Raw genomic sequence first — 11576 nt, forward strand, 5'->3', positions numbered from 1 at the left:
TACAAGTCTCAGCGTAGACCTTCTACATGCCTTCACATCGCAAAAAGTGTGTGTTGTTAGACCATAGTCTAAGATACACAATGAATGTTTAACTAACTTGATACGTCTTAGAAAAATTCGAAATTTTGATTGTGTGAACAATTGTATTTTATTCACCCAATCATACCAAATTCCCTCTTTGCTTTGGCTAAATGTTACATTATGAAAACAAATTCGCGTTGTTGTAAATATGTGGTCACGTATTCAAGCAGACCCATGCCCACCCATAAAAAAATCAAAGAAATGTGTCAATAGACTTTAATAAGGGGCGGTTTCCCGGACACAGAAGCCTAGCCCTGGAATAAAAGGCACTTTTAATGGAGATTGAGTATGATTTGTTGTCTTTTTCTGGGTAAACCTACCCTAAATGTAATGCCCATCGTCTAAATCTAGGTGATATGATATTATTACAATATACTTCAAATGTGGCCCAAGGCCTAAAATTTCACCAATAACAAAAACATCTCAGAGATGTTTATACAATTTAAACATACAAATATATTATTGAATATAAACAATAGACAGTGACTCAAACGATCAATTAGCAGGTATTACAACACATTCATATAAATATTTACCAAAATAACTCATAACTGAGACAATAATGATAATGGACACGACGATTTTGAAACCATATTGTTGACTTGTCTCTCAGAAAGGTTGGTGGAAGAAGCGATCCGTAGTTTTTTCTCTTTGGTAATAAACTCTCGTAGTTCCTTGAGCTGTAGTTTCGTGAAGGGCACCCGTTATTTCTCCAACGTCTGTATCAAGTGCTGACATCTGACTGGTTCATAATGTTTTCCTCTACACAAGTATGGAACAAGAAGAGCGTACATGTTTCGAGAAGAGGAAAATCATTTTGACATGATATTACCACAAACGTAAATGGCAGTTAGTAGTGTGGTCTTGGGTGTTTTCAGGCTAAAATACTGTGTTTATTCATTCTTCTGGAACCCTCGGGTAGGCTAACTACTTTTAAAAATGAAAGTACTAAAGCCATTGTAAGTGGGTGAAATAATAGTTCAAAATAGGTCAAAGAAGATATAACCAACCTGTGAGAGATTACTTGCGAGCCCTTGGTCTATTCTCTGGTATAATAGAGTGGACTGCACCATGAGCCCAGATCCATTGATGATAGTCCTCGATAGGTAAATCCCGCTCGTGCCTCGGATCTCCAAGACCAGCCCTGGTTACAACAGATACATCATGATATCCAGTGATTCTTGGGTAGCCTTGGGAAAACATCACCAACATCTTTCAGTCTGGACTGCATTTTTACTGCAGTGTAGGAACTTTTTTTTTAAACACAAAAAAAACAAGGAAGAAATGCATTGGTTTATCTGTGGAGTATCCAGACAGAGGATGGAGACTCCGGGGACGTAGATTTCATTACACCCTGTTGTAATATATTACTGTCAGGGAATTTGCATCCAAAGTAACTACTCCCGAAATGACAGCCAAAAGTGAGTGATGGATTTGCAGTTGCTGTAGACAGAGTTGCATATGGTCGAAGAGATTCTGGGCCAAGAGAGTTCGGTTTGACTTAAATTGTGTATACCCTTACTCCTGAAGCAGACCTGCTTGGGTGAGAGCCACGAGCATATTAATACAAACGACGATTAACAGAGGAGATGTTATCTCCCAAGACCTTCATTTCAGTTTTGAAGAACAGCCACCGCCATTTCTCTCAGTGGAAAACCTCACATAGTCCTCTCAGATCCACAAGGTACTGCATTGCAGCGCGTGAAACCGTTTGGTTTCAAGGATGAAGACAAATAAGCCATTATATATGTTTCGCATGACTAATGTCAAAACACTGACAACTAAATGTGGTTGGTCGGTTGCTTGCACGTGACATGCTATTGTGGTTTTGTGTTTTGGAAAGAATAATAGTAAAAAAAAAAGGAAAATGTGAATTATATAATACTCAGGTTTTCAAATATAAATATATAAAACGTAAAAACTGCAAGACATTTGAATATTAAATAGGCCTATGCTTAGGCATATATAAAATCATAAAGTGACTTCATAACAATGGTTTTGTATTGTCAACAAATGTATCAAAAGCCTATTTTATTCATCAATGGCAGCTTTTATTAAACTGGATATATACAGGTTAACTTAGGCTATAACGTTTTCGTTGCCAACTTCGCCAAGACTTTCTCACGGCTGAACCTATCTGAACTGCAATCAACTACGGAAACAGCCTATTCATTTGTTCGAGTAAAAATAGTTCCTGAACTGAACAAACAAACAAAAAATCAGAACAGAAAAAAAGAAGGTTATTGTCTGAAAATGGGAGAAAAAAAACATGAACACTTGTTAAACATGGGAAGCAGCTAATAGCCCATTTTAAAAATGTTGCTTTTGTCTCTTGGTAGGCCGTCATTGTAAAATAATACTTTTTTCTTAAAAACTTGTTATGGCTGCAGGGGCAGTATTGAGTAGCATGGATGAAAGGTGCCCAGAGGTGCCCATAGTAAACGGCCTACTCCTCAGTGCCAGTTGCTAATATATGCATATTATTATTAGTATTGGATAGAAAACACTATAACGTTTCTAAAACTGTTTTAATGTTGCCTGTGAGTATAACAGAACTCATATGGCAGGCAAAAACCTGAGAAGAAATCCAAACAGGAAGTGGGAAATCTGAGGTTGGTCGATGTTCAACCCAGCCCCTATTGAATACACAGTGGGATATTGGTTATGTTGCACTTCATAAGGTTTCCACTAGATGTCAACGTTCTTTAGAAACTTGTTTGAGGATTCTACTGTGAAGTGGGGGCTCATAAGGGCTGTTTGAGCCAGGTGTCTGGCAGAGTGCCACAGGCTCTGAGGCGCGGTCACGAGAGAGTTAGCTCTCGTTCCATTGCTTTTCTACAGATACAGGAATTCTCCGGTTGGAATATTATTGACGTTTTATGTTAAACCATCCTAAAGATTGATTCCATACATCGTTTGACACGTTTCTACAGACAGTAACGGAACTTTTTGACATTTCGTCTGCAACTAGGGAACGCGCTTCATGACTTTGGATTTGTTTACCAAACGTGCTAACAAAAGTAGCTCTTTGGAAATAAATGATAGACATTATCGAACTAAATCAAACATTTAATGTGGAACTGGGATTCCTGGGAGTGCATTCTGATGAAGAACATCAAAGGTAAGTGAATATTTATAATGCTATTTATGACTAATGTTGACGACCCAATATGGCGGATATATTTTTGGCTGCTTTGTTGTCTGAAAGCTGTACTCAGATTATTGCATGGTTTGCTTTTTTTTCCTTTAAAAAAAGAATCTGACACAGCGGTTGCATTAAAGGAGAAGTGTATCTATATTTCCATGTCTAACAATTGTATTTTCATAGACATTCATAATGAGTATTTCTATAAAAATGATGTGGCTCTCTGCAATATCACCGGATGTTTTTGGAACTAGTGAACATAATGCGCGAATGTATACTGAGATTTTTTTTATAGAAATATGCACTTTATCGAACAAAACATATATGTATTGTGTAACATGAAGTCCTATGAGTGTCATCTGATGAAGATCATCAAAGGTTAGTGATTCATTTTATCTCTATTTGTGCTTTTTGTGACTCCTCTCTTTGGCTGGAAAAATAGCAGAATTTTTCTGTGACTTGGCTGTGACCTAACATAATCGTTTGTGGTGCTTTCGCTGTAAAGCCTATTTGAAATCGGACACTTTGGTGGGATTCACATCAAGATTACCTTTAAAATGGTTTATTTTGTTTGAATTTGGCGCTCTGCACTTTCACTGGCTGTTGTCATATCGATCCTGTTAACGGGATTGCAGCCCTACAAGTTTTAACTGACTTAGATAAATAAAGGTTAAAATTCAAAGTAGCACGAAATGGAAACACTATCACACTTGAACATCACACTTAAACTTGCTGTCTATACTTAAGGATATAATAGTTGTCAATAGAAAGTTGTGTTCTTCAAAACAAATCAAATAAAGCATAAAACAGGGAGCATACAACACAATGCGTAGCTGCACATCAAATCTGATGAAAGCTACAGTGTATTCAGAAAGTATTTATTAATATTTTACACATTTTGATACATTACAGCCTTAATCTAAAATTAATTCAATTGTGCCCCCCCAATCAAGCTACATACAATACCCCATAATCACGAAGCAAAAACTGGTTTTCAGAAATGTTTGCAAATGTATAAAATAAAAAAAATGGAAAAAAAATCACATTTACATAAGTATTCAGACCCTTTACTCTGTACTTTGTTGAAGCACCTTTGGCAACGATTACAGCATCGAGTCTTCTTGGGTATTATGCTACAAGCTTAGCACACCTATATTTGGGAAGTGTCTCCCATTCTTCTCTGCAGATCCTCTCAAGCTCTGTCAGGTTGGATGGGGAGCGTTGCTGCACAGCTATTTTCAGGTCTCTCCAGAGATGCTTGATCGGATTCAAATCCGGGCTCTGGCCACTCTAGGACATTCGGGGACATGTCCCGAAGCCACTCCTGCGTTGTCTTGGCTGTGTGCTTAGGGTCATTGTCCTGTTGGAAGGTGAACCTTCTCATCAGTCTGAGGTCCTGAGCGCTCAGAAGCAGGTTTTTCATAGAGGATCTCTCTGTACTTTGCTCCGTTCATATTTCCCTTGATCCTGACTAGTCTCCCAGTCCCTGCCACTGAAGAACATCCCCACAGCATGATGCCACCACCACCATGCTTCACCATAGGGATGGGGCCAGGTTTCCTCCAGACGTGACACTTGGCATTCAGGCCAAAGAGTTCAATTTTAGTTTCATCAGACCAGAGAATCTTGTTTCTCATGGTCTGAGAGTCTTTAGGTGCCTTTTGGCAAACTCCAAGTAGCCTGTCATGTGCCTTTTATTGAGGAGTGGTTTCCGTCTGGACACTCCACCATAAAGGCCTGATTGGTGGAGTGCTGAAGAGATGTTTGTCCTTCTGGAATGTTCTCCCATCTCCACAGAGGAACTCTAGAGATGAGTCACCGCCCTGACCAAGGCCATTCTCCCCTCATTGCTCCTTTTGGCCGGGCAGCCAGCTCTAGGAAGAGTCTTGTTTCTTGGGGACCTTCAATCCTGCAGACATTTTTTGGTACCCTTTTCCGAATCTGTGCCTCTACAGAATCCTGTCTCAGCACTCCACGGACAATTCCTTCGACCTCATGGCTTGGTTTTTGCTCTGACATGCGCTGTCAACTGTGGGACCTTATATCGACAGGTGCGTGCCGTCTCCAAATCATGTTCAATCAACTGAATTTGGACTCCAATCAAGTTTAATTTTTTTCTCCAATCAAAACTTTTTTTTTCTATTGTGTTATTGACTGTATGCTTGTTTATTCCATGTGTAACACTGTGTTGTTGTTTGTGTCGCACTGCTTTGCTTTATCTTGGCCAGGTCGCAGTTGTAAATGAGAACTTGTTCTCAACTAGCTTACCTGGTTACATAAAGGTGAAATAAAAATAAATAAAATAAAAAGTTGTAGAAATATCTCAAGGATGATCAATGGAAACCGAATGCACCCAAGTCTCATAGCAAAGGGTCTGAATATTTATGTAAATAATGTTTTTTTTTTTTTTTTTAAATACATTTTAAAACATTTCTAACAACCTGTTTTTGCTTTTTCGTTATGGGGTACTGTGATGTCATTATGGGGTATTGTGATGTCATTATGGGTTATTGTGTGTAGATTGCTTAGGATTTTAATTTATGTCATCTATTTTAGAATAAGGCTGTAACATAACAAAATGTGGAAAAAGTCAAGGGGTCTGAATACTTTCCGAAGGCACTGTATATTTCCTTTATAGTTCCTGTATTTCTAACGGCCATAACAGTGGCACACACAGACTAGACGTTCTAATACGTTCATAACTAGTTGAATTCCTAAGGTCGAATCAGTCGGTGTACAGTGAGTGTAACCTTTCGCTGTGAGTACAGTTTGAGGCATAATACTTGCATTTGAAGATTCTGTTGATGCTAATGAATAGAGTATACCTTCTAGCACAAATCTATGGTCTTAAAGGGTGGCAGCCTGCAATGGTAGAAGGTTATCACTAGATGGCTCTATCAGTTTACATTGAGAATGGATTCATCAATTGTGGAGACTGCAGTAGCTGAATATCCATCACAGTCCAAAGCAAGTTCTACACCTGTGGGTTTAAATTACTTCCTAACGATGCACAATTTGAGAAGTCGAAAAACAAAACCAGACAATTGATTTGTGCTCTACAACCTGCTGTTTTGTCTTTGACTTCTACTCAAACGAGTGTCTTAAAAGGTTGTTGAGAGACTGCACACTGTTGTAAAACAGTGTCCACCTTTAGCCCACTAACGTCAAAGACCTCATCAGTGAGTCACAAGTGCAACAATTAAACTTGATGAAGAGCTTTGGGCATAGGTTCTTAATTAAATTGAACTTCTTAGTGATCCCTTCGCACGCCAATCCCGTTAACGAGATTGATTTGACAACAGCCAGTGAAATAGCAACGCGCCAAATTCAAAAACAGAAATACTCATAATAATAATTCATAAATCATACAAGTGTTATACATCGGTTTAAAGATTAACTTCTTGTTAATCCAGCCACAGTGTCAGATTTCAAAAAGGCTTTACGGCGAAAGCAAACCATGCTATTATCTGAGGACAGCACCCCATCAAACAAACACGTGAAAATCATAATTCAACCCGCCAGGCGCGACACAAAAGTCCAAAATAACGATATAATAAATGCCTTACCTTTGAAGATCTTCTTCTGTTGGCACTCTAATATGTCCCAGAAACATCACAAATGGTAATTTTGTCCAATAAATTCTGTCGTTATATCCCCAAAAATGTAAATTTATTTGGCGCGTTTGATTCAGAAAATACACCGGTTCCAACTCGAGCAACATGACTACAAAGTATCTAATAAATTACCTGTAAACTTGATCCAAACATTTCAAACAATTTTCCTAATCCAATTTTAGGTATTTTTAAATGTAAATAATCAATCAAATGTAAAAATAAACTGTGTTCAATACCGGACGAAAACAAAGTGGAGCAAGCTTTCAGGTTGCGCGCCCCAACCACAACAGTACACTTGGCCCAGTGTTTCCCAGTTTCCCACTCCACCCAGATAGGAAATGGCGACTTCTTCATGTCTCAAAGGAATAACATCAACCAATTTCTAAAGACTGTTGACATCTAGTGGAAACGATAGGAACTGCAAGCAAGTTCCTTAGAAATCTAGATCCACATAGAAAACCCATTGAAAAGAGAGTGACCTCAAAAAATGTTTTTCCTGGATTGTTTGTCCTTGTGGTTTTGCCTGCCAAATAAGTTCTGTTATATTCACAGATATAATTGTAAAAGTTTTAGAAACGTTCAGGTGTTTTCCATCCAAATCTACCAACTATATGCATATCCTAGCTTCTGGGCCTGAGTAGCAGGTAGTTTACTTTGGGCACACTTTTCATCCGGACGTGAAAATATTGCTCCCTTAAGAAGTTTTTAACTAAATGATTCTAAAATGAAATAGAAATAAAATAACACTGAACTATTCCAATGATAGAACCTAAGTATCATGGCTAATTTAAACCATCTACAATTAATCATACACAGAGTATGCCTATTTATTTACGTATAAATATGAATTCAAACACTACATAATACGAATCAACCAATAATGATACTATTTGTTTCATGTATTTCATAAATACATACTTTTTATATTTAAGTTGTTGGCTCTTTTCGGGAATAGCCTACAAAAGCTGACTAGTTTTACTGACAAACGACAGCTATAGTAACCTATATCACGTGACATAATTGTCTATTCATGCATCATAAGGGGAAAACATATGGATAGACCTACATGTTTTGTTTACTGACAAAATCCTATATATCAGATGACATTATAGTCTATACATGCATCACAAGGAGCCAATTTCCCAAATAATTAACATTTTTGTGCTAATATCCCATTGTGACATCATAATTTCCCTAGGCAAGTCAGTTAAGAACAAATTCTTATTTTCAATGACGGCCTAGGAACAGTGGGTTAACTGCCTGTTCAGGGGCAGAACGACAGATTTGTACTTTGTCAGCTCGGGGGTTTGAACTTGCAACCTTCTGGTTACTAGTCCAACTCTCTAACCACTAGGCTACCCTATGCCCCAACCCACTTGGTTACTGTTGCAATCTTGGACAACAATTTCCCAATGCTTCCCAATTCTCCATTCAACCACTGGCAAATTTTTATTTAACCTTTATTTAACTAGGCAAGTCAGTTAAGAACAAGTTCTTATTACAATGAAGGCCTACCAAAAGGCAAAAGGCCTCCTGCGGGGATGGGGGCTGGGATTAAAAATGTAAAATAAAATACAAATATAGGACAAAACACACATCACGACAAGAGAGACACCACAACACTACAGAAAGAGAGACCTAAGACAACAACATAGTATGGCAGCAACACATGAAAACACAGCATGGGAGCAACACATTTTACATTTACATTTAAGTCATTTAGCAGACGCTCTTATCCAGAGCGACTTACAAATTGGTGCATTCACCTTATGACATCCAGTGGAACAGTAGTGCATCTAAATCTTTAAAGGGGGGGTGAGAGGGATTACTTTATCCTATCCTAGGTATTCCTTAAAGAGGTGGGGTTTCAGGTGTCTCCGGAAGGTGGTGATTGACTCCGCTGTCCTGGCGTCGTGAGGGAGTTTGTTCCACCATTGGGGGGCCAGAGCAGCGAACAGTTTTGACTGGGCTGAGCGGGAACTGTACTTCCTCAGTGGTAGGGAGGCGAGCAGGCCAGGGGTGGATGAACGCAGTGCCCTTGTTTGGGTGTAGGGCCTGATCAGAGCCTGGAGGTACTGAGGTGCCGTTCCCCTCACAGCTCCGTAGGCAAGCACCATGGTCTTGTAGCGGATGCGAGCTTCAACTGGAAGCCAGTGGAGAGAGCGGAGGAGCGGGGTGACGTGAGAGAACTTGGGAAGGTTGAACACCAGACGGGCTGCGGCGTTCTGGATGAGTTGTAGGGGTTTAATGGCACAGGCAGGGAGCCCAGCCAACAGCGAGTTGCAGTAATCCAGACGGGAGATGACGAGTGCCTGGATTAGGACCTGCGCCGCTTCCTGTGTGAGGCAGGGTCGTACTCTGCGGATGTTGTAGAGCATGAACCTACAGGAACGGGCCACCGCCTTGATGTTAGTTGAGAACGACAGGGTGTTGTCCAGGATCACGTCAAGGTTCTTAGCGCTCTGGGAGGAGGACACAATGGAGTTGTCAACCGTGATGGCGAGATCATGGAAAGTCACAACATGGCAGCAGCACAACATGATCGCAGCACAAAACATGATACAAACATTATTGGGCACAGACAAGAGCACAAAGAGCAAGAAGTTAGAGACAACAATACATCACGCGAAGCAGCCACAACTGTCACTAAGAGTGTCCATGATTGAGTCTTTGAATGAAGAGATGGAGATAAAACGGTCCAGTTTGTGTTTTTTTTGCGATTACGATAGAGGAAACCAAGTCTAGATTGAACTTTAGTCTGCAGCTTTGATATGTGCTGAGAGAAGGACAGTGTACCATATAACCATACTTCCAAGTACTTGTATGAGGTGACTACCTCAAGCTCTAAACCATCAGAGGTAGTAATCACACCTGTGGGGAGAGGGGCGTTCTTCTTACCAAACCACATGACCTTTGTTTTTGAGGTGTTCAGAACAATGTTAAGGGCAGAGAAAGATTGTTGGACACTAAGAAAACTTTGTTGTGGAGTGTTTAACACAACATCCGGTGAGGTGCCAGCTGAGTATAAGACTATATCATCTGCATATAAATGGATGAGAGAGCTTCCTACTGCTATGTTGTTGATGTAAATTGAGAAGAGCATGGGACCTAGTATCAAGCATGGCAGTCAAATAGGAATCCTAACTTAATGAAGTGGTGATTAAAGAGTGCAGCCATGTGCTCCTTGTCAGTAACAACCACATCATCAAGGGACATGGGCCGCTGTGAGGAGGAGGGTTTATTCTCCAGGTCTTTAACCATTTTCCAGAACGTCTTGGGGTTAGACCCACAGAGAGAGAACTGCTCCTTAAAAGGCTAGGGGTTCTGCTAGACAACAACCGCTGAAATGGCAGAGAGCGAAATTCAAAAATATTTTTTTGAAATATTTAACTTTCATACATTCACAAGTGCAATACACCAAATTAAAGCTTAATTTCTTGTTAATCTACCCATCGTGTCCGATTTCAAAAAGGCTTTACAGCGAAAGCACACCATACAATTATGTTAGGTCAGTGCCTAGTCACAGAAAAACACAGCCATTTTCCAGCCAAAGAGAGGAGTCACAAAAAGCAGAAATAGAAATAAAATGTATCACTAACCTTTGATGATCTTCATCAGATGGCACTCATAGGACTTCATGTTACACAATTCATGTATGTTTTGTTCGATAAAGTTCATATTTAAATCCAAAAATCTCAGTTTACATTGGCGCGTAATGTTCAGTAATGTTGTGCCTCGAAAACATCCAGCGAATTTGCAGAGAGCCACATCAATTTACAGAAATACTCATCATAAACATTGATAAAAGATACAAGTGTTATGCACAGAATTAAAGATATACTTCTCCTTAACTTCTCTAGGGTAGGGGGCAGCATTCGGAATTTTGGATGAAAAGCATGCCCAAATTAAACGGCCTGCTACTCGGGCCCAGAAGATATGATATGCATATAACTGGTAGATTTGGATTTTAAAAAACAGTAGTGTCTGTGAGTATAACAGAACTGATTGAGCAGGCGAAAACCTGAGAAAAATCCATTCAGGAAGTAGTATATTTTGGGGTTTTGTAGTTTTCTATTCAATTCCATTACAGTATCCATTGACTTAGGACTCAAATTGCAGTTCCTATGCCTTCCACTAGATGTCAACAGTCTTTAGACATTGTTTCAGGCTTGTATTCTGATAAATGAGGGAGTAAGACCAGTCTGAATGAGTAGACCCTGACGTGTCACAGAGCTTTTTCATGCGCAATCCCGAGAGAGTGCCTTTCTTGTTTACCTTTTATATTGACAATGTAATTGTCCGGTTGAAATATTATAGATCATTTAGGCTAAAAAATAACCTGAGGATGGAATATAAACATCATTCGACATGTTTCTATGAACTTTATGGATACACTTTGGATTTTTTGTCTGCCTGTTTTGACTGCGTTTGAGACTGTAGATTACTGAAGAAAACGCGCAAACAAAACTGAGGTTTTTGGATAGAAAGGGACTTAATCGAACAAAAGGAACATTTATTGAGTCAATTAACTTCTTGCGGCGAGCCATCCCGGATCCGGGATCGTGACTACAGCCTCAAGCTCATTACCATAACGCAAAATGCAAAAATATTCTTACAAATATTTAACCTCCACAGATTAACAAGTCTAATAGCTCAAATGAAAGATAAACACCTTGTTCATCTACCCAGCAAGTCAGATTTCTAAAATGTTTTACGGCTAAAACATAGCACATATT

At 39.4% G+C, this 11576-nt stretch overlaps 1 pseudogene; it reads right to left on the minus strand.

The window, feature by feature from the left end:
* Positions 1–283: 283 nt before the first annotated feature.
* On the minus strand, positions 284–3821 carry LOC115118863 (homeobox protein Hox-D13a-like; annotated as a pseudogene).
* Positions 3822–11576: the final 7755 nt, after the last annotated feature.

This window comes from Oncorhynchus nerka, linkage group LG1 (assembly GCF_034236695.1).
Source record: "Oncorhynchus nerka isolate Pitt River linkage group LG1, Oner_Uvic_2.0, whole genome shotgun sequence".
Taxonomy (NCBI): domain Eukaryota; kingdom Metazoa; phylum Chordata; class Actinopteri; order Salmoniformes; family Salmonidae; genus Oncorhynchus; species Oncorhynchus nerka.